Here is a 27514-nt window from a genome sequence, read left to right as displayed (position 1 = left end):
ACATTTGCAGCGTGGAATCACTGAGATATCAGGGTTTATCACTTACTCCAGCCTAGGCTAGACTATTCTTACTAATACAAACAGCATGCCACTGACTTTCGTTTTCCCTGACGTATTTGAGGATTGCCTATTGGGCGGAAGTATTCATTCCTTGAATTATAAGCATTTGCATAGCTCCTCACAAAAAAAGTCTTGTATCTCTTCTTTCCTTTGAGCCTCCCAGCACCCTTTGGCGAAAATTCGGAAGGTGTTCATCATGCTTCATTTATAGGTGCAGCAGGCATGGCTTAAAGAATACTGTCCACAATAACTCAGGGGGTCAGTGTCTCATGTGAATTCCAAACTCAGGCTTCCTGTCTCCAACTTCAGTGCTCACTCACCATACTCCTTTTGCAAAACTGGCATGGAATTAGCAGGATGGCAAAGCCAGTCTGGTGCATCCAAAATGGCTCATTACAAATTACCTGTATCCTGAAGTTAGGAGGAATTTAACTATCAAAACTTTAGAGTCAAGCTGGGTCTGAGTCATTCTAAGAGCTTCTTGTTTTTTTAAAAGATAGACATTATTTTCAGAGTAATGTTAGGTTCAGAACAAAACTAAGAGGAAGGTGCAAAGATTTCCCATATACCTCCTGCTCCCTGCTCACATGTATATCTTCTCCCACTATCCATCTCCCCCAGAAGAGTGGTACATTTGTTACAATTGATGACCCTATATTGACATATCATTATCCCCCAAAGACCGTAGTCTACATGGGGGTTCACTCTTGGTGCTATACATTTTACAGGTTTGGACAAATGTATAATGACATGTATCCACCATTACAGTTTTATACAGAGAAGTTTCATTGTTTTTAAGGGCTTCTTTAGTTCTTGTTTATCCTTACTCCTGGGATAGAGCCTTTCAAAAATCCCAAGAGAAAGCTCCTTCTTGGCAAGCCCTGAACTCAATTTTTAACTATTCCAGCCCCGTAAGATTACTCTGTCCAGCTTCTTGGCCTCTAAATCACCACTTTGTGATTAGCTTCTAAGCCACTCAGATACCTCTTTAGAGTCATCAAATGCCTCCAGAAGTAAAGCAGTACCAAACGGTTGGCTCACCTCTCTAGATTTTCCTTCTCTCGAATCTTAGCCTTCCAAGTCTTGGTAGTTCTCAGATGTCTTCAAAAATGATTATTGTTTTTATAATTGATCAAATTGATATAATTTTCTAGTTGTTCTCCATAGGATTGTTGGTCTGAAACAAACTAGTCCTCCATAACCAGAAGCAGAATTCCCTTCCTAAGCACTTTTTGGTAAATCTTTATTTAGCTTTCTTTCATTCAGTCACTTTCTATTGCAGAGGCTCTGGTTGCATTTAAATGTAAATATGTATCTTCACACTGAATTGGGCAGTTATGGCCCCAGAATAGAATTTATGAGGACTGGTATAGTTAAGGGAATGTATTAAGCCCTTAAAACTATAGGAATATACCATAGTTATAAAAAATATTTCAGATCTGGGAAAGCAAAATGAACTTGGGATGAGGAGAGACAGAATCGTAAGCTCAGTATTGGAGTCGTGTTCTACCCCACATCTGCCAGGTGTTCCTCTATTCTCCACCTAGAAACCATCCCTCCACTTAATCGAGGGGACCCAGACCTGCCTTTTAATTCAGTAATGGAGATGGGAGACATTCATTAAGAAATATGTCATGCTAGAATTTAAAGGGATGGGGGATGGAGTAATGGGGAAGGAAACTGCCCCAATTTCTACTTCCCCGACACAGAAATTGAAGAGTATCAAGCCATTTTAGTACAAATAAATGATATCACTTTCATAACAGTAGCCAATACACTAGTCTACAGGGTCTACAATCACGTCAGCTTTGGCTACTCTTTTTCCGCAATTACATCCAGTGCTAGCACAGAGCCCAACACACGGGAGCTGCTCGTCAAGTATTTTTTGCAAGAGACAATGGTTGGAACTTAGAACCCTCTAGTGCTGTTTCCTTTTTTAAAGCTGGAACCAAGAACAATACACCACCACTTTAACCCTCTTATTTTATCAATGAGAAAACTGTGGTCTATATTTGTTGGGTTATTGCTGAAAGCAGATTATAATAAGCAGACAACAGAACCTTAAAAAAAGCCTTACGATTTAGACTTTGTTACGAAGTTACAAATGTAAAAATAGGTGTACAATACTGTAAGTACATAAATATTCAGAAATACAAGTACACATCCATGCAGATCATTTTACCTAAGAACATGGATGAAGGACACTTGGGAGTTATTGCAGGAAATTTTGAGTAAATCATCCAGGAAGCAGAGGAAGCTGCATTCCCTAATGTGCCCTCTGGTGTCCTGGGAAGATTATAAGAGCAGATTCTTCCACATTTTTTCTTTTGCAGTGAGTTTGAGAATGTTGGTTAAAGTGATTTAGCACAGGCAAACCTTGTATTTTCTTATTGGATGGTTGCCTTCCACTGTTTTGATAAAATTGTCTCTAACTCTACCTTCCAAGGGAGAATCATCTGCTATCAATGTTTGGCCATTGTCATTTAAGCACATGGAAATGTGGGCTTAAAAGAGAAGATTATATTGAAGTCAAATGTCAAGTCTGATTTTTGAAATGGAAACACCTATTGCTGACTGGGGTAATTATCAAAATGTGGATCCCAACAAAGTAATTTTATTTCAGCCAGCGCCTGTAAGTTCAGATCAGGAAGTGGGTGAAGACTGACTTTTTCTTTTTCTTTATTAGATTCTCTGTGGAGAAAAAATAAAATAAAACCCCTCATTTTAAATTTGTATCAAATGATACTTTGCTGACATATTATCTGCAGAAATCAATGCAGCAGCGCCCTGGCTAATTTGGAGTGGAGTTGTTTTGCAACAATTTAGAACATAGCTTGGGAATGAGCTATTCAGCCAGCCTGCATTAAAATTAATTTGATAAAGTGTACATTAGCACCCTTGACAGTTCTCTGAGCATAGATTTTAATAGATCAGGGTACAGGGGGCTTGGCCAGTAAAATAAAAACCTCTTCTCCGAGATGGAGAGAGAAATTTGCCATCTCTGTGGCATACTGTGGGACTAAACCCTTCAGCAATCAGCACAGTACATCACATTTAAGAATCTTTAAATATTAAATATCAGTGTGCACCATGGAACGTAATAAACCCACTTTTCAAATAATGTTTCATTCCCCGACATCAAAATGTGTGAGGAGTTTTCTTTTAAATATACTGTAGAAGTTAATTAAGTTCACTCAAGTTTATGGCATGGATTCACTAAGACTACATTGGGATATTTACGACCCACCCAGAACGCAACTCAGTAAAACTTTTGATATGTTGATAAGTGATAAGGATGTCATTTGAGGTTTATTTTTTAATAATAATTTAATTGTCATTGTAAAATGCCTCATAGTTAGGACAGATTAAATTGCCACCAAAACCATTACTAAAATTCATAACCTCTATAAATGTAAAGAGTTTGCTGCTGTATCATAAATAACAGCACTTGTTCCAGGAAAATGAGGTGCCTGAAATAAATTAAGGAAACAAAAACATATAAATGCATTAGATTGCAACAATTTCTGGTTGCTGATGGGAACAAAGCCGAGTGGGGAGGTGGATTCTTTTACTGAGCAAGGGTTACATATGATCTCAATAAATCTTGGGTCCTGGAGGATTTCTTTGGTGTTATTTACCTTATTGGCACATTTGGAGGGCGCTGCCTCTCTTGAGTGAGGAAGAGCAAGAGAATCTGTGAACTGGAAGAAATTATATCACTAGCAAGGTGACCTTATCCAAATTGCACGGTCTTCTTGAGTTTCATGTTTCTTGTCTGCAAAATGGGATCACGTTTTCCAATTGTTCTGAGGGCAGAGAGACAAACTGAGTTTTCTCATGGGGTCCTTTTTTGTTCTAATATATCCGCTAGACGAGTCTGAATAGTCACTTTCCTTGGGAAGCCTTTTTCGATTTCTCAAGTAGGACTGGACCTTCTCTTTCTGCCATTCATCTAATGCCATTTGTCATGGGGTTGTTATCATCACCATCATCATCATTTTATTTAAAAAAATAATAGTTATTTTATTTTAAAACAGTTTCACACTCACAGAAGAACAGGAAGAATAGTATTGAGAACTCTCGTATGCCCTTTGTCTAGAGATTCCATTTAAGTTTTGCCAGTTGTCCCAATATCTTCCTTTTTAATAGAAAGGATCAGTCCAGGATCATGAGTTGCATCTAGTTGTCAGGTCACTCTAGTCTTTTTCAGTCTGAATCCGTTTCTTGGTGTTTCTTGACTTCTATGACCTTGAAGTTTTGTAGACTATAGGCCAGGAATTTTGAACAATGTCCCTCAATTTGAGTTTTTCATGGGGCTGTTATTAAATGCTCAGAGACTGGTTTTGCTCATGAGGGTAGGAGCCACTCAAGGTCAGAGTCTGGGCTGTTCATCTTTGTAACCCCTGTACCCAGCATACTACCAGACATATAGTAGGTGCAAAATGGATCTCAATGGGATAAGTATACCAATATATCCCTTGGTATATTTAAAAAATATGATTTCATATGTTTAGGGGAAAGGTACAGGCTCTGTGAAAGAAATTCTCTTAAATTTTCTAATTTCACCTTTTGGTACATGACAATTCAGTGTCGGGGCAAAGTTGGCTTGGTGTTGGAATGGGTGGCTTTGAGGAATAGCTGCGGTAGAATATTGAAGAGAAGGACTGGCTGATTTATCCACAGAACTAGCACCTGTCTTAAACATACTGAACTGATAAACAATGCAGCTGCTGTGGAACTCACACAGAGAAGTAAACATGGAGGCCATGTGTAATTCACTGTCTGTGTTTTATTAGAAATTTTAAAGAAAATTACAGGAGAAGCAGAAAGTGCTTCTGATCGCTGAAGCCATGGATAGATTTGGTACTCATCTTGGCTCAGAGATATTATTACCTGGGCTGATTTCTGCTCTTGAAAGAACTCCAGGATTTTACACAGTGGGGAAGAAGAACCAACACTGGGTTGAGAGCTGAAAGATTTGGATTTCAGTTTTGACTCAGCTACTTTCTTTCTCTGTGATCTTGAGAAGGTGACTTTCTCTCTCTGGACCTCCGCTTCCTCACATGTAAAATGAAGGGGGTTGTGGTGATCCATATGTTTCCTTCCATCCCACGTAGAGCATGACTTACCTCTGGATAACCAGCTGGCTCTGAGGGATGGGACACCTGTCAGGTCATTTCTGCGGAATTAGAATATGAGGTCATTCAAGTTGGGAGGTAGAGATGACCCAGCATTTTCACTTTCTCATAGCTGAGTTCTCATTGTTCTTTCGAAGTCACAGCCAGACTAGAGAATGATTATAAACTTTTGAGACATACAGGATAAAAGGAGACTGAGCAAAAATGAGAAAGTTTAACTTCCTGGCCCTTGCAGCCAATTACAGCACATACCCTACAAGTCAGGCGTCTCCGCTGTGTTTAACAACCCAGCAGGAAATAGCCTTGAAGAGACTTCACAATCCCTCTCTCAGACATGAAGTAAAACAAAAGATTCCTTATTAGTGGGTTGAAATCCTAGGGACAGTAACCAGGAAAAAATAAAGTTATAAAAGTTCTTTCCGTTTTAATAGAATTTTGTGTTAGTATTGTAAATTAATGTAAATGTCACTTTAAAAGAGAATACAGAATAGAATCCTAATAAAGTTGGATAGCACCGCAGGGGTGGTGAGTAAATTGGGAGAATATCTGATTAGATTTCAAATGTTGCTTTTTAATTTGTGGGACTTCTCTTCTCCCAGTTTATTAGATGTGCTGATTCAGAGTGAGTTTCCTGGGCTTGAAGGGGCTACATCTCACTTCTAATTCCATATTAACCAGTAGATCACAGAGATTACTGTTTAGCATTTGTGTAGGTTCTGTTTTTGCAAGTGTTTTGAATTATTAGTGAATTCCTTTGAGAAAGTCAAATGGAAGGTTTAGCCAACAAATGACCTGCAAAGAATCTGAAGCCGAGGGAGGTTAAGCAAACCATGGAGAACAATGACAAACAAATGAAAGCAGATCGATTTCCTGGTATGTGTCTATCAGGGCTGGTCCAGCTTCTGGAAGGTGGAGATTGGCCCTCACTCATGTATCTCATCAAGCATATCTATACCATGACCTTGTAATAAATACTGATGGAGTTAAAGGTTCTGCCAGCATTAGGTTATAGAAACATCTTTTACTGGGAACTTTTTAATAGCAGAGAGATTCACATAGACAATTTACATTTGAGACTTTGCTAATCCCACCCTCACTTACATCTCATTAACCTCCCAAAAACCAGGAGCCCTGGGGGGCAGCCTTCTTCATAATTACTGGAAAATATACCTGGCAGCAGAACCAGGACATTAGAGGTCTAGTTCTGACTTAGCCACACACTAGCTGGGTGACCTTGAACAAGTCTCTCCTTTGCTGTGATCCCCATTTTCCTTATCTGGAGGAGTGGGTCAGACTAGATCCAATGTGTCCCATCCAACACTGGTCCCATGAGATACTTCTTGATAAAAGGGCTCTGTGGCTAGGGATGTTTGGATAAAGATGTGAACCATACCCACCTCTAAGAGATGCACAACACACTCCAGTACGTTAAAGACTGTGAAAAGGCCAGAAGCAAAGAAATCTGTTTGGTAGCTATTGTTACCAAAATGTATATGATCTAAGGACTCTGTTTCTGAGAAAAACCCATTGACATCCTTTAGATGTTTTGTGGAGCTTTCTTTGGTAGAGCATCTCAAAGAGCTTGTCCAACTCTGATATTTATTGTTTTTGGGTGACTCTCTTTTACAGATAAGAAAAACCTGAGACACAGAGAGAACAAATAACCAGATCAAAGACACACATGAACAGGTAGTTAAATCCCTGTTTTAGAATCTTAATAGGAGTTCCTTTCTTTGACAGATTTTATCCTACAAGCAATGGAGAACGACATGGCCTATCTATTCCATGTGGCCATATTTACATTTAAAACTGTATTTCAGTGTCTAATAGGTCCAAGGCTGCCTCATTGAGCAGCCTTCATTGAGCCTTCATTCATTCATTCAAGAGCCTTCACTGAGGAAGACCATCTTGGATATAGGGTAGGGTCCGGGGAAGAATGACAGTCAGGCTTAGGATAGAATGCAGCCCTTGTGTGTCCAGAGTGGGGTTTTCTGTCTCTCCCAGGTTGAGTTAGGTAGAGTTTTTGTACATATATCTCTATTGAGGCTCTTCTGCATGTTCTTTTTAAATGATATATTTTAAATATATGCATTTTCTAGATATCCCTTTAGAATTCAGGGTTCTTAGAACAATGTCTGGCACATAGATGATACTCAGCATCATTCTGAGACTGGATGAGTGAATGAATGAATGAATGAACAAATAAACAAATACATAAAATGCTAATTGGAACTCTAAACATTTTAAAGCCATGTGTCCACTGTCCCTGCCTGGGACATGGAACAGGATCAAAACAACTTTGCCCGATTATCTGAGCCCAAGCCGACTTTTATCTCAGTTGTCCACTCTGTATCCCACAGTCTTCTGCTATTTTTCAGTTTTGTTTTTAACTTTTCCTGGGGCCATATTTTACCTTGGAGATATTTTCCAGTAACACAACACATCGATCCTAAGGACAGACAAGGTCTTTCTTGGCTGTGTCTCCTTTTCTAAGGAAGGATTTGTTTGTTTGTGTTTCTACGAAATTGAAGCCATCCAAAAAACTGTATCTGGTGGGACGACATTGTGTCAGAAAATAATACTAGGTACCGAGGACATGACGATTAGTGAAGTAAATAGAGGAAGAAAAGGTGTTGGAATTCAAACTCAGTCTTGGAGGTCAGGGAAGGATTTATGGAGGAAATGAGGGCTACACTGAGATCTGAAGAATAAATAGGAGTTAACCAGAAAAAAAGGTAACTGGAAGCGTTACAGACAGAAGGAAGAACAGGCAAAAAATCCTGAATGTGAGAAAAACAAGTTACATTTGGGGAACTCAAAGGTGTTCGATATGGCTGGAGTAGAGAGAGTGAAGGAGGAGGTGAGAAGGCTGGAGCCATAAGCCCTGAGCTGATAACAGAGTGAACTGCATGCCTCGTTTGGGTGTATTTGTGGGCACTGGTGGGGAGGGCCCTGGAGAGTTTCAAGCAGGTATATGATGAGAACGGATTGGCACTTTAGAACAGGTTGAGCAGATCTACGTTCTGGCTGCAGAGGGGATGCTAGATTAAGGCAAGACAAAACTCAAGGAGCCTAATTAGGAGCTTGCTATAGTCACTGAAGAAACCACTGTGTTATGGGCTAGGGCAATGATAGTGGGAATAAAAAACTGTTTGGCTTTGAGTTTTTTAAGGAAGCTGAATCAATTTGATGATTAATTAAATGTGAGAGATGAGTGAGAGAGATGAATTAAATATGAGTCCCAGCTTTGTGGCCTGACAACTGGGTGAGAATTGATAGACACCATTCATTGATAATGGCAAAACCAGAGGAGGAATAGGTTTTAATATTGGGGATTTTATGAGCTGGGGTCTAAGTCATATATTCTCTTCCTCTTCAAAACCATTTGTCAGGGGCTGTTACTACTTACTTGTGTAAAGAATTTACCAGTCAGTATATAAAGCACAATATATAAAAAGGAATTTGGATTCCATACATAGAAAAGAGCCTATTTATACAACTGCGTATCTATCTACAAATGGGTTGGTGGGGCTAGCCCAATACAAACGAAGCATTAGCCGTATTTTGAAACAATTAATGGCTCATCAAGTTTTGTACATGAGGTCACTTGTACCTTTGGGTTAAACAAAATAATAAACATAATTTAGAGAGTACTTGTGAGCCATTTGGGTTTTATGTATTTTTGATGAGTTGGAAAAATAGTGGAACTTCTGCTTCAGTATTTTACCTCACAACTAATGTGTTGGTTTCAGGGAGGAACTCTTTAACCCAAGTGTGACTGGGCTGTTTGAAATTCATCTAGATGCATGTGACCAGAAGGCTGAAGAAACTTAGGGTAGGTGATATAAGGCACTATTGGGGAAATTTGGGATATTTTCTCCTGAGAGGTAGAAGATGCAAAGACAGAAGGAGTGACTGTTCATAAACATACAAATGGCTCTTGTAGGGAGGGTGTGATTGAGGTTTCTAGATGGTAAAGTGAGAGACAGGAGCTGTAGAGTTGGATATGGATGGGCTCCTGGCTCAGACATGAAGTAAGTGTGTGACCTTGGCAAGTCCTTCAACTATCCTGAGGCCAGTTTCTTCATCTATTAAATGGAGATAGTAATTATCTCCATTGCAAAGCTGAATTGGGTAATAAAGAGAATGTGATCACTTGTCAACTCCTATAATTTTATACTTCTACCTCCTTAAGCTAATTCATGTCATTTATCTTCTTCTTTCAGACATCATTGCAAACATCCTTATGACATCTTACATCTATGACTTAATCCTACCCTAACTGAACTCTTGGCCTCTTGTCTTGCTCTCTCCAACCACCAACTGTGCTTTTCACAGAATGATTGTTCTAAATCACAGGGTCTTTCTAAACACATGATCATGTTTTCCACTGGTTAAAACTCCTCCAAAAAGCTCCCTTTAGCTATAAAGTCCAAACTTCTTAGTATATGTTCCAAGTCCCTGAATTATCAGGACCCTCAACTTGTCACTCAAATCACCAGCTTGGGTTTCTGCCATATCAAATTATTGGTGGTTCCCCAAACTTGACTGTATTTTTCAGACCACTGTGCTTTTTCTCAAATTTTCCCTTTATTTGGCATTTCCTTACCCCTTCCCTTTTCCACCCTCACACCAACATCAAATATCTACTGTGACAGAGAATATATGATGTTTCAATACACCAATTTCATTCTACCCCTGGGAGACTACATTTCCCAGCCTTCCAGCATTTAGGGGGTGTCATGTGTTTGAATTCTAGCCAATAGAATGTAAGTGCAAGTAATGTTTGCTATATAGGATGCTAAAACCTTCTGTGCAAACCTTCGCTAAATTTCTCTTTTCCCTTGTCTCTGGGCCCAATGCAGGTGATCCAGAGGAGGACACTAAGGCATTAGAAGATGGTGGAGTCATTCAATGGAAGAGGCTTGGATACTTGAATGTTTATATGGAGCCCAGATCCTGGTCAACATTCAATGAACTATAAGAGGAATAAGCTGTAAACCTTTATTATATTAAGCCAGTGATATTTGAGGGTGATTTGTACAGCCTTTAAGTTGCCTTCAACAGTTATACCTCCTCAGCTTTCAAGATCTCTTCCAAGGATCCTTGTTTGGGTACCAATCTCTGATCTAACGTTTTCCCTTCTGTGACAAGTCCTTCAGCCCCTCTATAATTTGCCAATTGGTGTTAACGATACCCTGCAGTTTATGGTGTTGATTGAAGATTAAGTGAGATAACCCATGCAAAATATCTGGACAAAAGTGAATACAGCATAAACGCTAGCTTTCATTACGATCTCCAAAATTATTCCAACCCCGAGACTCCATAATTGATGATTTTCAAAACTCAGAGTCAACAATCCTGAGAAATGGCCTTAAATGTTTCCCCCACAGTTCTGATGAAACAGTTTTAGGATACAGGCTGTAAGAAATCCATGGAATGTTAGGGATTACTAAAATCGCCGGGAATGCCTTTCATAAAAACAATCTGATGAAAAGACAAGTTAGATTGAATGACCATCAGGGTGTGATCCTGGAGCAGAGATGCTGAAGCAGCAGTTACGAGGAGGAGTCAGGCACTGAAGACGAAAAACGTCATGAGACCAAGTGTTACTGTTATCCTTAGTTGGCTCAAAACTTTGTCACTGAAATAACACGGACCACTAACCATCTGTTCCCTCAAAGCCATAACTCATGCATTTCATGCTCTTCCAATCTAGGGCTTAAAAAATCCCTACCGACTAATTGTATCTAGCGCTGTCATTTGTTATGTATTCTCTGAACACTTATTGGGATGTTTTGCTAGCTGTCCAACCAAAGTTGTAATTAACTCAGTTTCCATGGTGTCATGGAAAAGGCATGGCATTTGACATAAGACAGAGTTGCATGGAATCCTGGATTCAACCCTTATTACGTATCTGAAAATGAGCCATTTACTTTACCTCCCTGAGCCTCAGTGTCACTAGCCACAAAATGGGGGTAACGACATGTATCTTGCTATATTTATGTAATAATTGGACATAATTAACACAAAGTGATTCGCACATGGTAGGTATTCAATGAATAGTGATACTAGGATATATGTCTATCAATATCTATAGATATCCATAGATATGTTTTTCTCTTCTCCCGTTTAGATTCTATGGAGTGGAATGCTGAGATAGCTAAATATTATAAGGCTTATGCTATAAACAATCATGCAGAGCTTTGCTCATAACATCTTCAAAATATTTCAGAACAATATTCTGTGTGCTGAGTGCTTCAATATGAATACCAATATATACGCTCCTTTACATATCACCATTTATTGGATTTAACTATGAGCAGCAGAGACCCACAAAGTAGTGATTTAAATTAAATTAGATTATTTATTCTCTTTCATGTAAAAGAAATCTGAAGATAGATGGTTTTTATGGCTAGTATAATGCCACCAAGGTATGATCAAGTATACAGGCTTCTATCCTTCTCCTTTACCATCCTAGGATATTAATTTCATCCTCAGGCAAGTCCACAGTTATATATAGTGTCTAGGTCTTTGACCATTACATTTGTAATGCAAGTTGTAAAAACTGCAAAGGCCGAAAGCTTGTAAGATGAATCAGCTCTCCTTAAGTGGCACTTTCTGGAGCTTTCACATAGCACTCACTTGCATCTAGAACTTGGTCATATGGCTGCAACTAGCTGCAAGGGAGTCTAAGGAATGTAGGCTTTTATTTCTGGGTTTCAATGTGCCAAATTAAAAAGTTGGGTTTCCATTAACTGAAAAGAAATAAGAAAAGACATGTTAAGGGAAGATGGTGAGAAAGACTGGAGGAAACTGGAAGTATAGCCCAGCAGTTGTTAAGAGGTTTTAACCCAGGGACCAACTCCAGCTGGAGCAGAGCGGTGAGTGGGCTACTAGAGCCATAAATAAGGACCCTGTGGAACAGTGCCATGTCTGGTGGCCCCCTGGGTGAAGGTTGAAGATGGTGACAGTAGTCATACCATGGGTTTGCTCTCCTTGGCTTAACCCAGAGGAGTGACAGGATTTCAGCCTGAGTACTATTGGAAGAGTAGGTATTTTCACACAGTCATGATGGCAAATATTTGTGCTTTTCACTGCATCTTGAAAAATGTTTTCCAAATCATTTTCTTATTTAATCCACTCCCCCAAAAGATGGAATACGCAGAGATGATTATAATCTGCATTTGGTAGTTGAGAAAATAAATTCAACTGGGGGAAACGCATACAGTCACGTAGCTATCAAGTAGCAGAGCTAGGCTTTAAACTTCAGCCTCCTGGCTTTAAGTATGGAGCTATTTATACTGGACTTGACAAGCACTTAGAAGCAGTGGTCTTTGGGGTCAGACAACTGTAGGCTTGAATCCATGCTCTACCCTTGTGTGATCTTTTTGTTTTTAAATGCATAGTATTCACTTTTTGGGGGTATACAGTTCTGTGAGTGTTAACACATGCATAGATTCTTGTAAACACTACCACAAACAGGGTATAGTACATTTCAAACATCTGAAATAATCCCCTTGTGTGGGCCTTTGGAAGGCTTTGCTGTGCAACTAGTGGGATGCTTCTGCCTATGTTACTATTGATAGCCAGAGTTCAAGATGACAGTGAGGAGCCATCTCATTATGAGTATATGATAGGTATGTGCGCCAGGAAGATTTGGGCTGCCAGTGACACAGAGTATAAACAAGGATGGCTTGAGGCCAAAGGGCACATCTTATCCCATCTTATAATGAGAAGTCCACAGGTAGGGTGGGGTGCAGGTGCTCCTGGTCCACTTCTCTATGATGCTCTTGGCTCCATATATTGGCTACAGATGTTCCAGGTGTCACTTTCAGACACAGTCAGAGGCATAAAAGTATCATCTTCTGCTCTTTCCTTCTTAGGAATAAGATAGCCTTGTCTAAAAGCCCCAGGGCAGAGCATCCTTTTCATGTATCAATGACCAATATTGAGTCACATGTCTTTTGGTTCACTAAGCATGGGTAAGAGGAATAGGATTCCCCTGATTGACTTATGCTACTCAGGATACCATGACTAGGGCTGGGATGGTGCCAACTTCCCATGAAGCATGTAATTAATTGTATGGTGGGTTCTGGTAAGATGTGGGAAGTGGTATTTTGGATAATGAGTAGGCAACAAACAGGAAGTACACAAGTAGGTTCCTACTGACAGCTCACTTCCCCTTGCCCTAGACCACTGCATCCCTGTCTGAATCAGCACAGGAGTCAATTAGCAGCCAACTGGAACCTTTCACTCTCGTTAGCGCACGTGTGTGTGTGTCTGTGAGAAAGACAGCAAGGAGAGAGAGATGAGAAAACAACTGCTAGGAACAGTAGTTGCAACATCCATTACCCTACAGTGACAAGAGTATCTTTTTTTTTTTCTTATTGTAAATAAAATTAAAATCCCACCAGAAAGCCATTAGTCACGAATCTCTGTATCTTTCCATTTTGTAGTTCCAGTCAGACAATTATTCCAAATCCAAGCAAGGTCAAAAAGAAGGATTAGTTGATTTGGGATTAAAAATATATATGTATAATTTATTCAAGTATTTCCTTTTCATTAAGTAAGTTGCAGAATAAAGCTGCTGTATAATTAGAGCATAAATGACTCATCAGAGAGGTTGAATGTTATTTTCCTTTTATTTTTTCATTAGGACTTTGCAGTGGTTGGTTGGTAGGGGGCAAACATTTCCAACAAGTTCTAAAACAGTGTTTTATGGGTTTTCATTTAGTGCTGACAAAGGATGGACACAAAGCAATAAGATGTCTTAACAGAGGTCAACTAGCAAATCAGCATCAACTTCAGGACTGGGATAGTTATCTTGATTTACAATCCATTTAATCTAGTCTATTCTCTTGATCACTTTCAAAGAGTGTTCATCAATATATGGGCTCCTTGAGAACAGAAGCTGCGTCCTATTCACCTCTATGTCCCCAAGGATGGCCGACCATAGTAAGTGCTCAGTGGACATTGGCTGAATTGCACTTAGAAACGTCACATAGGTGTCCTTGGTATTTGAGATTCTGTGCCTATTTTAACCTTAGTGTATTTTTGCACAGATGAAAATACATTTATTTCCCACACCTGTTCTTTTCATTGCGTCTGCCTCAGTAACGTAGAAAGTCAAAGCAATGGGGGAATCAATGAATAGGAAAATATTTATTTTTATGTGGCAGGATGGCAAATAGGTTTTGGAAAGACTGAAAATTACCACCCATTAATGCTGATAGGGCAAACTGAAGGAAGGAATTGAATGATCTTGCCCATGGCCACCAAGAACACAGTAGGCCAATACCAGAATTGTAGTTAATTGAAGAAGGATGTTCTATTGCCAGTGTCATGTGGTATGGTTTGGGGTGTGAACTCTCCAAGGAAAGTTCTCAATTAAAAGATGCATCCTGTCTATTGATACCTGAAATTTCACCATTAACATTTGGTCCCGTATTAAGTTTTTAATTTGACATTACATTTATATAATGTTTTTCAGTTTACAAACTACTTTAGACTTTATACATTGTTTCATTTGATCCTCACAGCAGCGGGAAGAAATTGGTAGGGGCAGGCATAATTAACCCTATCTTGGAGAGTAGGAGACTAAATTTCAGAAAGGAAGCCAAGGGGCCTTGAAAGCTATGAGTCTGTTGGCTTCAAATTAACCAACCCTTTGTTCACTGCCCCCCATACCCTGTGAACCTTCCCTATTTCCATTAGTTGGTATTAATTCTTCCATGATCTGTGTTATAGTACATCTGATAGATCCTGCTACTATTTGACTGGTTCTGCTTTGTTCTTAAAGAATCTCAACACTTCTAAAGAACTTAAAGTTGGTCTGGTCCAAACAGACATCTGATGTTTGAATTCCATCTATATTACCCTTTGCAAGGAGTCGGCCGGGCTCCTTGAATACTTCTGTTCACAGGGATCTCACTACCTCTCCAGATAGCCTGTTTCCTTAAACAGCCCTCTTACAAAATTCTCCATTTTAGATCGATTTCTGTCTCCCTGGGAGAATATGAACTCTTTACAGACAAGGCTGGGTGTCCTTATCATTCCTGTATCTCATCCACTTCCTCCCACTGTAGCAGGAGGTGAATAGAAGTTTGTTGAATGAATAAATCAGTAGATGAACGGTTGGCTGAATTTCTAATAAAAGCTTCAAACAGTTCTGTCTAGTATCTTTTAGAAGCTATTGACCTGGCACCTAAGGTGTTTTTAGTTGCTAATTTATTTTCCTCTGGTTGGGGTTTTGGAATTTCTAATGCAAATATTTTTGAAATACAAAGCACAAGCCATGGGTCTGGTCTCTCATAAACTGGATGCATATCAAAACTGAGTGCAAGGAGATGCGAGATACGGAAGTGTAATAATATAGGAGCAGCCAGCAGCAGGGAGATATAAACTGATAACTGGCTGCAGGGAGATAACAGCTAAGTCAGGGGGAAGACAGGGATGTTGCTTCGTACTGGAAAGCAGCAAACAACAGAATGATTAGTTGGAGGTGGCAGGACATGGTAGGAAGGCAGTGGGGGACATCCTAGCAGTTAAGCTCCTGCAGGCTGGCACAGCCTGCACTGTGATTTCAGCTCTACTCCTTACCAGCTGCCTGGCCCTGGAAAAGCCACCTCCTTCCTCTACCATCCAGTTTCCTATATAGAAACTAGAGATTAAATGAGTTAATGCATAAAAAGCACCGAGGACATCAGCGCATGGCGTGTAAGTTATGCTTGCGATGGGACTGGTGGTCAGGCAGCCTGGGTCCTAGCCCGGCGTCTGTCTCTAGCTAGCTGCGTGACTTGATCTCCATGAGTGCTTGTCCCAAGTCATCCGTAACGTGAGGACGATAATGCACTGCATGGAATGGCTATGGTGATTAAATGAGGTAAATACATTATCCTGCTCATTAGCTAGTTGTCAACTGCTCTGAGATTCAGATAAGGTCATTAGAACCCCCTCATTCTTCATCTTGTGGATACCCAAGCCTTTACCAAGATACCTGGGAATTCCTGGAGCGCTTACGTCCCTAGCACCAGCTGGGACTCAGAGCTCCTGCACTGTTGAGAACTGACTTTCTTTGGCATCATGTCTACCCTGAGGTGAGGCTCAGCTTCTTCTTTGATTTTTAGAATAATCACAACTAGTCCTCACTCCAGGTACTTGTGAATTAGGTAGACACTGCTAATGACTTGAAGGAGTGTGTGTGTGTGTGTGTGTGTGTGTGTGTGTGTGTATGTGTGTGTGTGTTGGGGGATGGGGAAAAGCCACATCCACAACTTTCAGCCTCCCACCATGTATATGGCCTTCCTCACACCCAGATTGTCAAGGAAATCCCAAATTATTCTCTTTTTTATAAAGAGCAATTGATCTCTTCCTCAATTGCCGTTTTGGTACCAGCTGATATTCAAGTGTGTGGTCCCATCTTCCATCCTACGCATTTACTAAGAGACTTTTCCAAATAAAGAAAGCCCCCTTTTGATTGTCTCCCAAGGTAACTTGTAAGTCTATAAAATTTGATTAGGTTTTCTATAACTGTTACCTCACCCACATTCATGTTCAGTTAAATAACCCTCACTCCTGGTCTCTTCCTTTTGCCTGGTGAGATGCCATCACATCTATGAATCCTGCTCCCTGAAGAATGGAGAAATATCATCCTGAACACTGAAAACAGAGCACCGTTCAGCCATTTCCCACAGGAAGCCAGGATTAAAGTCATCCAAACTTGCACTGAACCCTGACTCAGGCCCGGCTGACACTGATAACACAGGAACTTACTCTGAACTGAGGATCTAAAAATGTTCAAGGAACAAAGGAACCAATCAGGCAATAAATACATGAAGAGGAGTTATCCAAGTGCAGAGGAAAAAAGGAAGGAAAAAAACTGGTCTGAACATTTCTCTCCAGGCTCTGACACCACCCCTCTTACCATGCTCTGATAACTCCCCAAAGGCCAAGCTTCCCATCCATGCAAGGAAGAAAACAATTGGCCAGATTTCTTTTTTTCTAAGAAGGAAACAACATTTCTATCTGTTTTACAAAATTTTTGGAAGGTGAGCAGGTTTAAAGAGAATAAATGGAGGTTTTAGAATGAGAGAGACCTGTGCATCCATCTGTAACCTGCCATCATGACCTCCATAGAACAATTCTCCAAAACGGTGAACTTTCATGCATTCAGCTAAATGTGAATCAGCACTGAGAGCCAGACACTGCACTAGGCTCCATGAGTTCTGAAGACACAGACAGCCCCTGCCATAGTGGTACTTATACCTTAAGCAAATAATCATATAAATTACTATGATTATTTTAATGCATATCTTGGAGGAGAACCACAGGCTTCCATCAAAGTACAATAGGAGGACCTGACCTAGTCTGAGGGGCCAGGGAAGGTGTGTACAAGGAAGGAACATCTGAGTTGACATCTCTGGTTAACTGAATGTGCCAACATCACTAGGCTCAAATATCCAGTTACTGAAACACACGTTACTCTGGGTGTTTCTGTGAAGGCATTTTGTAGGTGTGGTTACATCTATCATCAGTTGACTTTATGTAAAGGAGCCATCCCCGAATAATGTGGGTGGGCCACACCCAATCAGTTGAAGGCCTTCAGAACAAAAACTGAGGTTTCCAGAGAGGAAGAAGTTCTGCTTTAAGACTACAGCATCAACTCCTGCCTGTGTTTCCAGTCTGTCAGCTGCCCGATGGATTTTGGAATTGCCAGATTACAATTGCAGGAGGCAATTCCATGAAAGATAGATAGATAGATCATAGATAGATAGATAGATAGATAGATAGATAGATAGAAAAAATACAAACACACATGCACACAATTGCCAATTGGTTTTGTTTTTTTGGAGATCCCAACTGATATGTCTAAAGACGTGTAGGATTTAGGTAGGTGAAGAGTGAAGAGAAGTTGAGGGAGGAGTTCCAGGCAGAGGGAATGACCTTGTGAAAGTCCTGTTTACCATGTCACACTTCTGTCTTTAATGCCTCCAACGGCCCCTGGTTCTGCTTTTCAAATTCCTCAGAAAATCTGCCTACTTACCTTTCTTGTAGCTACCTTGATGCAACTCCCGGCCCTGCAGCTATTGAATGTCCTGTCCACTACTGAATCAGAGGGGAGTCCAGGGAGACCCTTGTGCAGACAGATAGACCCTTGAGCTTGGAGTCTAGTACTAGTGCCCTGAGTTTAACCCTAGGTCCCCACTTCTTCCCTGGGAATCCTTGGGCACGTAACTAAGTCTCTCTGGGACTCAAGAGTTGTTTTTGCTGTTCTATAAAATGTGAAAGATAATAATAAGAGTTAATATTTATTGAGCTCTTAATATATCCATGCACTATTCTAAGCATGTTAGTATTGATTCAGTTCATCCCTTCAACAATCCTATGAGGTGAGAAATATTGTTAACCACACTTCATGGATGAGAAGCTGAACAGGTGGGGAGGTGCTCAAGGCCCCGCAGCCCGCAGGTCTCAGGTGCAGGCTTTGAGCTCAGGTGGAGCCCAGCTCTGTACTCTTTGCTCATAATCACCACCAACAATAATCCCTATGTCCCTCACCTTACAAGGCGGTTGTAAGCATTAGCTATCAAAGGGCCTTTTAAAACCCAGAAAGCTTCATGAATGGAGATTATTATCTTACTATTTTTTTCTTCATCTCTGCAGAAGGCTCTGAAATGTTTTCCCATTTGTTTTAAGATTTGCCTTAGTTTTACTGCGTATTTGTTTTCCAAGTGTCAGGCTCTGCAAGATAGCCTTTGATTATGGCATCAATCCCACAAGGAAGACATTTTATCTTTGTTTTAGGGCTGGGGGCACTCAGACAGGTGAAGTGAAAGGCCAGTAATGTGCCCCAGGTCACACAGCTGAGATTTGGACCTGGATTTGTCCGATGGGATAGTCCAAGCTGATAAACACTTCCTAAGCGTCTAACACACGTACCAGCCTCTCTGCCATTCATACTTGATGGGTAGCGTGGTGCCAGTCCCAGTCCTGAATGTCTTCCTCCCTGGATTTTCCACTTTGGAGGAAGAAACAGTTTCATCACCTTTTTAACAAATTTGCATTAATCTTTTTTGAACACACGTTCTCCAGTTATGATTTTGATTTATGGATTTGAGCTGCCTTCTTTCTTCAGCAACGTCTGTGGCTTGCTCCGACGTGGAAACGCAGGGAGCCTCATCTGTGTCCTTCTCCTTCCATCCTCCTGCCCAGCCCGGGGTCCCTTCTTCTTTCACTTGTGTTCTCTCTTCTTTGGATTTGTTTTTCTCTTTCCTCACTCACATCCCTGTTTGCCTGTCCTTTATCTTGCAGTTGAAGCTCCTGCTGCAATAGGCTCTGAAGCAATTCTGAGGTTCTGCTTGTTTTGGAAATAAACTATCCCTCACACACTCACACACACCTTGTGTCCTCCTAATGGAGTACGTGGTGTGCGTTTGTATGCGGTTCTGGTACAAAAAGGACTGCAGACTCCAGGAGAGACCCAGGCAGATGTTCCAAGAGCAGAGGTGTTTTCACAGAGAGGGCATCTTGTAATTCACTTCAATTTTGTTTTAACTCAGTACCAGTTGACTGCTTACTGTGTGCTTAGACTATACTGAAAATTTTTAAAGCATAAATATTGTGTAGCTCTCTTCATACCAGAATTAATAAGGATATTTGGGAATAGGTGAAGAGATCAGGGGATGAGGAAAATAGAGATAAATGGGATGGATTTTGCAATGCATTCTGGAAAAAACAAAGGGAGCAGCTGCACAGAACGTCCAGGCCATGTCTGCAAGTTTTAAAGAGTGTGGGGTGGTTCTGTGAAAGTGTAGGCATATGGAAGGGGACTGGTGGAGGAGTAAAATCTATGGAGGTTTATAAAATCTCACATACTGTAGAAGAGTATTGAAAAATGAGAATAGGACACTTTGATGTGACTATTTTGATGTTATAAGTTTGCAAACAATTTGATGTGGTCTAAAATAGAAACCTTTAAACCTTCAGCTTTTATTTCTATTTCACAGTAATGTGAAAAGAAATCATCCTCAGCCCATTCCTGATCCTGTCCTTAAATCTTGATTCATGCATAAGATCCACCCCCTTTTTCATGGTGTCTTTAGGTCTCCCCACATCCCCATGTCATGGTTCATCCCTAAGCCTGTAGCTGCCAAACCTCCAACTGGCTGTGCCAGAAAGGCCTGCTTAAAGAGTAACACCTGCACGAACAGAGATTCCTTTATAGCCATGCTGAGATGAATAAGGCAAATACAAAATTTCCCAAAGCTTTTATCTACCTGAAGCAACGGAGTTACTCTGTATTTCTTAGCATATGTGAATCTTTCAAGGGAGGCATCAATAAGGAAGCTGTGACAATTTTTGACTCAAAGTCTACTTTGTCTGATATAAATATAGTTATCTTTGCTCTCTTTTGGTTACTATTTGCAAGGAATACCTTTTTCTATCCTTCTACTTTCAGCCTATGTGTGTTCTTAAATCTAAAGTCTGTCTCTTATAAACAGTATTTAGTTGAATCTTTTTTAGAAATTCCATTCAGCCACTCTATATCTTTTGATTTGTGAGTTTAATCCATTTACATTTAAAGTAATTATTGATAGAGAATAACTTACTATTGCCATTTTGTTAATCGTTTTCTATATTCCCTGTAGTCCTTTTGTTCTTCTTTCCTCTCTTGTGTCTTTATTTGTGTTTTATTGATTTTTTTGTATTGATATGCTTTAATTCTTTTCTCTTTTTCTTTTGTGTATCTTCTACAGGTATTTTCTTTGTGGTTACCATGGGGCTTACATAAAACATCTTGCAGTTATAATAGCCTATTTTTAAGTTGATAAAAACTTAACTTCACAAGAGACAAAAAAGGACACTGTATAATAATAAAGGGGTCAATTCACCAGGAAGATACAACAATTATAAATATATATGCACCCAACATCAGAGCACCTAAACATACAAGGCAAACACTGACAAAACTGAAAGGAGAAATAGACAGCAATACAATAATAGTAGGAGACTTTAATTGACCCACTTTCAATAATGGATGGAACATCCAGACAGAAAATAAGGGAACAGTGGACTTGAACAACACTATAGACCAAACAGACCTAACAGACATATATAGAACATTCCACCCAATGGCAAGAGATTATACATTCTTCTTAAGTGCACAAAGAACATTCTCCAGGACAGATGACATGTTAAAGTAATAAAACGAGTCCTAACAAATTTAAGAATGTTGAAATCATACCAAGTATCATTTCTGACTACAGTGGGATGAAATTAGAAATCACCAGCAGAAGAAAAACTGGAAAATTCACAAATATGTGGAAATTAAACAACACATTTCTGAACAGCCAATGCATCAAAAAATAAATCAAAAGGGAAATTCGAAAATATCTTGAGACAAACAAAAATGAAAACACAACACACCAAAGTCTAGAGGATGAAGCAAAAGCAGTACTAAGAGAGAAGATTATAGCAATAAATGCCAACATTGAAAAAGAAGAAAAACTTCAAATAAACAACTTGACTTTATACTTCAAGGCATTAGAAAAAGAAGAACAAACTAAGCTCAAAGTTAGTAAAAGGAAGGAAATAATAAAATCTAGAGCAGAGATAAATGAAATAGAGAGTAGAAAAACAGCAGAAAAATCAATGAAACAAAGAGGTGGTTAAAAATTAAGAAGGAAACCTTACCATATGTGACAACATGGATGAACCTTGAGGACATTGTGCTAAGTGAAAAAAGCCAGTCACAGAAGGACAAATACTGCATGATCCCACTCATATGAGGTATCTTAAATAGTCAGATTCATAGAAGCGGAGAGTAGAATGGTGGTTGCCAGGGGTTGGGGTGAGGGGGAAATGAGGAGTTGCTATTCAACAGGTATAAAGTTTGAATTATGCAAGTTAAATAAATTCTAGAGATCTGCTGTACAATGCTATTCCTATAGTTAATAATACTGTATTGTACCCTTATAATTTTGTTGACAGTAGATCTCATATTATGTGTTCTTATCACAATAAAAACAAAACAAGTAACAAACAAAAATAAGAAAGTCACATCGCAGTTAATTTGTTTCTTTTGTGGGAGAAAGGTGGCATGTTACAATGCAAAGATTCAAAAGAAACTCAGGATGTGTGGTTACAAGTCTCAGTTCTGCTTCTTGGTAGTTCTGAATTATTAAAAAATAATTGTATCTTTCTGAGCTTTGATTTCTTCAATCTGTAAAATGGGAATAAAACGATCTGCCTGACTGGTGTCACAAGATTATTATTACTGTAGTTTACATTCTAAATTCCAAAGCTTTTCCAAAGATCCACCATCAATTTTGGTTCAGAAATTATTTTCTCATCTTCCTCATGAAAATTCCAAGGCTCAGTGAGGTTTAGTGACATACTCAAGATCACACAGCTAGCAAACAAGGGAGCTGAAATTAGAATCAAGGTCTTCTAGTTTCTAGTACAGTGCTTTTCTTGGTACAGGGCTTCCATGTTACATAATTTGAGGAATGACATTGCTGTCTTCAAAAGTGTTTTCTTATCATCCTGCCATTGTTTATAATAGCATTAAATCTTGATCAGCTTTCTGGAGACATGTGCTTTCTTACTGGGTTAAGGCATTTGAGAGATGATGAAAGTTGGATGCTGGCTTAGTGAGGCCACCTAGAAAGCTGTGTGTGCACATGTATGTGTGTGCGTGTAAAAATATTTTCTCCTTTAAGGGGAAGGTACAAGAGAAATTGGAAGGTTTGGGTCCTCCCTTCAGTTTTCCTCAAGGTAATTACTCACTGAGGATGAACAAAATGATGGAGAAATATTCCATGTGTAATTGGGCACTTTTACCTGGACATGATTTTCTGAGCAGTCCTTATATCTGATACATGAGCCAAAAATTAGCCTACACACAGATAGCCCACATGCAATAAGAGTACAAATTACATCCTCAATGGGAACAAAGAAGCCTTCCTCCCAGAGACCCTTGAAATTTTCACCTTGGCCAGAACCCCACGGTTTCATCTATTAGACTTGCTTGCTCCAGGGAGCTCTCAGAAGTAGGATCTTCTGGGCTAGGATCCAAAGTCTTTCTGGTATTAAAAAGGCACATCCCTACATAAAGATAACAATCTTATTAGGGAAACAGTCCATTTATCCCATCCTTTCATCCTGGAAAATCAAACAGAGTTCACAACTCTTCATTTATAAAGATCTCAACAATATTCTTAACAATTTTGCCATGAGCTAGTCCTGCTGTGAGGGTCTTTTTTTATTCTTAAGTCTAGACACCCAGCTCCTGGCATCATCTGTAGTGTCTGAAGCTAGGGGATAGGTGGGGATGGATGAAGAAATTTAGAAATTTCCACAGAGAGCTTGGGGGAGCTTGTGGGGCATCAAAAAGCTCTTAGAGAAAAGTTGACAGATGACTTCAGAATAAGTGAATCCCTTAAAACATTCAGGGTGTAAAATACTAATGGAACCAGTCCTTGGCCCCAAAAGCATTTGAGATTTTTTTCAGTGATGCCAAAACCTTTGAAAAATAGTTAAGCAATGTTTAAGGACCTGGAAAAGCTGAGCTGTTCGCCCATTCCTGTGTTATTGGTGAAGCGCTGGAAAGAAGCCCCTGACGGAACACCATATCTGCAGGGACTCCATTAAGGATGGCCCCTTGGAGGTTCTTGTAAAAGAGGGTGGGAACGAAAAGCCGAGTAAGAGTCTCATCAGGGAAATGAAAAACATTTTGGAAGTGCTTCCATATTGAACTGAGTTGCATTAGTCATTCCCCTGGAAGAGGCTCCAGTGTTACCAGCAGAAAAAAGAAAGAAACTAAAATATCAAGATTAAAGTCTGCATTATAACGACTACCACACTGAGAGAATTGCCCATCTGCTTTTATAAAGGAACAACAGGGCATAGTTTGGAGTTGCAGAGACAATTATTAACGTGAGTATATAATGAATCTGGCCCCCATCCCCGAATTATCATTGCAATGCTTTAGAAAGGATAGGGCAAGGAAAAAGAGGTGAGCTCTGAGAACCTACTGTGTCCCAGGCACTGTGCTGAATGTTTTCACACTTTTTTAATCTTAATTGTCACTAAACATTACTATATCTATTTCACAGAACTAGAAAGTTGAAGATAAAGATGTTGAGTCATTTGCATAAGGAAACACAGCTGATAAATATCAGTACCTTGATTTGAATCCAGATCTATTTAATTCCAAAGCCCATGTTTAAAAAAAAAATTGCATGATGGAATCTCCTTTCCTGAAAATCCACCCATTCTTCTAAGTTCAGGTCTTCCTACGGGGGACCTAGTTTAGGTCTAGTTTCAGAAGGATTGTAGACCAGTATCTTTAATACTTTCTACAGACACCAGAATATATGAAGTAAGACTTGGAAATCTATAATACACAGTTTTATCTATTTATCTATCTATCTATGTATTTACGGTAATACAGTTTTCTAGAATTGCAGAACTATTGTCTTTTTTTAAAAAAAAATTCTAACACTGGCTTGGCCATTTCTAGCTTTATGAGTATGGGTAGTTCACATAACATTTCTTAGAATTTTATAAACTATAAAATAAAATAACATTTTCTGTGACTTACCTATATAATTGTCATGAAGAGTAAATAAGATCAAGCAAAGTGATCAATCAAAATATGAAATTACTCTTGTGACTCAATTGTAAAGATCTTTATATAGTTTCTTAAATAGGGAAATTTTGGTATATGCCTAAAGAAATGTTAAATTGAAAATTAAGGATGATCCTTTTTTAAATTTTCATGACCTTCTGGGAAACCTTTATTTTTCTTTAGATTGGGTGTTATCTGGAAATTAACAGGGGGCACTTTAAAGAATCCATAAACCCCTTGCTACTACATTCAAAATTTTGTTTATATTTGGTTTCTGGGGGGAGGGTCCATAACATTCACTGTATTTCCAAAATGAGTGCATGACTATAAAAAAGTTTAAAAAGCACCGAGGGTCTAAATTGTATAATCCTATAGCCTTGGATATTGAGCTACGGTTTGAAGGGATTGATAATTTCATACACTTTATCAGTCAAGATCCAGTCAGGAAAGCAGAAACCACACTGTATTTCAACAAAGGCTATCTAACATGGGGAATTAGTTCTACCAGTTTTAGAGAGCTGTACAAGAAAACAAGGAAACACCAAGAATATTTCATAGACAATAAATGTTGAGAGAAGCTACTAAGTTTAGGGATGGGGAACTGAAGGAAAGAGGTTAGCGGAACCAGGATCTTGGAGCTCTCTGGAGGAGCTCCACAGAGCTGGTAGTCAGACCTCTGAAAATAGAAGTACCATACAACCTCTGAAGAAGCATGATACGACTGCCCCAAGAAGTGAAGAAAGAAGCTTGATGCTGGAGCAAATACCACTGAGATGACTTTGGCCACAGCACAAACAGGAAAGTGGTCCCTTTCCTCCTCCTTATTTCTTCCAATCTCTTTCCAGTACCTCCCATTGTCAGATCCCAGCAAAAAGCCAGGGAGTTGACAAAGGAGTCCAGGAAATGTAGTTTGTAGAGTCCCTAGATCTGACATCACAGAATTGAGTATATAAAGGTAGATTTGGTAAATAATTTCCATACTATGCCTTTTAGTGCTGTCTATAAAGAGAACATAATAGGAATTCCTTTATCTGTTTGGAAGGAACTATTCAGTATACTTGAAATTGTGTATCAGTGATCCTGCTATTTCACACACATCCAGACTTAACTGAACTAAAATCCTATGCATATTCCAGACATCTCCTTGATGTTTTTTTAAGGATCCATGTCAGGACAAGGATTACTACTTACATGATCTAATGGGACTTAGGAATGGGGAGGCCTTGTCACCATTCTGGCTGGCTTAACCAAAGATATGAGTGTTGAGATTGAAATACAGGCAGTAGTTCAAGTATCCATGAGGCCAAGATGAAAGTGGGAGAGTAAATTTTCTGAGTAAGAAAGAGAGAAGGAGCAAAGCATTTGGAGATTCAAGACGAGACCAAAGAACAAACTTTCTTGCAATCCTCATACCAAAGACTTCAAGGAAAGCAGATATACTCATGATAGATATGGCTAGAGGTCCAAATACCTGGTATGGAAAAGTCAATCACCAGACTCAACCAGATCCTTAAAGGTTACTGACAGGCCTTCTAAACTTTGTGTTCTTTTAGGTAGACTTGACCTTCCATGTGAGCCATGGTAGTTCCTTGTTGGATAAATCTCATCTTCTATTAAGGCCAGAAGAGTAAACCAAGAAGGTAGGGGTGGGCTACCTTAGGACAGAACCCAGCACAGGAATTCAGGTGGCTGGGAGAGCAGTAGCACCAGTTGGAGCTCTTCATGGTTCTGACATGAATAGTACACATGAGCCCATGTGTACTCATAGCCCTAATACTGCCTTGCTCATTTCCTAGGTTCTACCTTAAATCTCCCTACTCTGGTAAGCTTGCTATCATCCTCCTCTGGATGCTTAGTCTTTATATCAAACTTTATTAATAATAAAAACAAAAATTTTATGGTGCTTACACCTCTTAAAAGGCCTTTAATGTCTATTAACATATTTAATCATCCCACTAAGCCAATGAAATTGGAACTGATGATTTCACTTTCCTTTACAGGTAAGGAAATTGAGGCTTCAAGGTTAAGTGACATGCTGAAGGACACATTGTTTAATGGCTCATCAGGGACTTGAACCCAGGCCTTCTAATCCAAAGCCTGTGATGTTTCTACTTTATGTCGTTACTTTAGAGATTAAAATACTCAGACCTTGTGACTGCTCCAATCAATATTATGAGTCACTATGATAGATCTACATACATTGGAAAAATAAACTATGGTTCAAATATATTTGTGAAACATTGAATACTGTATCCCCATTTACATAATTCATAATACATAGTGGGATATCAAAAACTCTTAAAAGCCTTACAGGAAAAGAAACTCTACTTTTTGTTTAAATTAGAATTTTCTCATTTTTTAGACCACAGATCATTCATTGATATGAGGCATCCATTTATATCAAATGTTATACCGGTGTTTCATGAAACACTGGGGAAATATGGCCTCATCCCACATTCTGACCCTTGACTTTTCAGAATCAAAATTTATCCTCTCCATAGACTGTCACACAGCCAGTGGGAGTATTCAGGCAAGGCTGATGGCTAGTTAGAGGAATTTTCCAATATTGGCTACAGGTTGCCACACCATAGCTATCCTCTCACCAGACTCAGTGACTGGGAAAAATGATTTTAATATTCACAAGAATTTCATTGTAGAAAGATATCCAGTGCTGATGATTCAA

At 39.4% G+C, this 27514-nt stretch overlaps 1 long non-coding RNA gene across 6 annotated transcripts in view; it reads right to left on the bottom strand.

Moving 5' to 3' along the window:
- The window catches only part of LOC132367953 (uncharacterized), a 226595-nt gene that overhangs the window by 173750 nt on the left and 25331 nt on the right, over positions 1 to 27514 (bottom strand). Inside the window, exon 4 of one of the 6 annotated variants that reach the window (XR_009503888.1) lies at positions 4898 to 5239. The exons of the other annotated variants lie outside the window; for them this stretch is intronic. This is a non-coding gene — a long non-coding RNA (uncharacterized LOC132367953). Of the gene's footprint in view, positions 1 to 4897; positions 5240 to 27514 lie in introns of those variants that run through there. 6 annotated transcript variants of the gene reach the window in all.

Source organism: Balaenoptera ricei, chromosome 6, assembly GCF_028023285.1.
Source record: "Balaenoptera ricei isolate mBalRic1 chromosome 6, mBalRic1.hap2, whole genome shotgun sequence".
In the NCBI taxonomy this organism is placed as follows: domain Eukaryota; kingdom Metazoa; phylum Chordata; class Mammalia; order Artiodactyla; family Balaenopteridae; genus Balaenoptera; species Balaenoptera ricei.
Note: the sequence above shows the minus strand (reverse complement) of the source record. Positions and strands in the feature narration are given on the sequence as shown.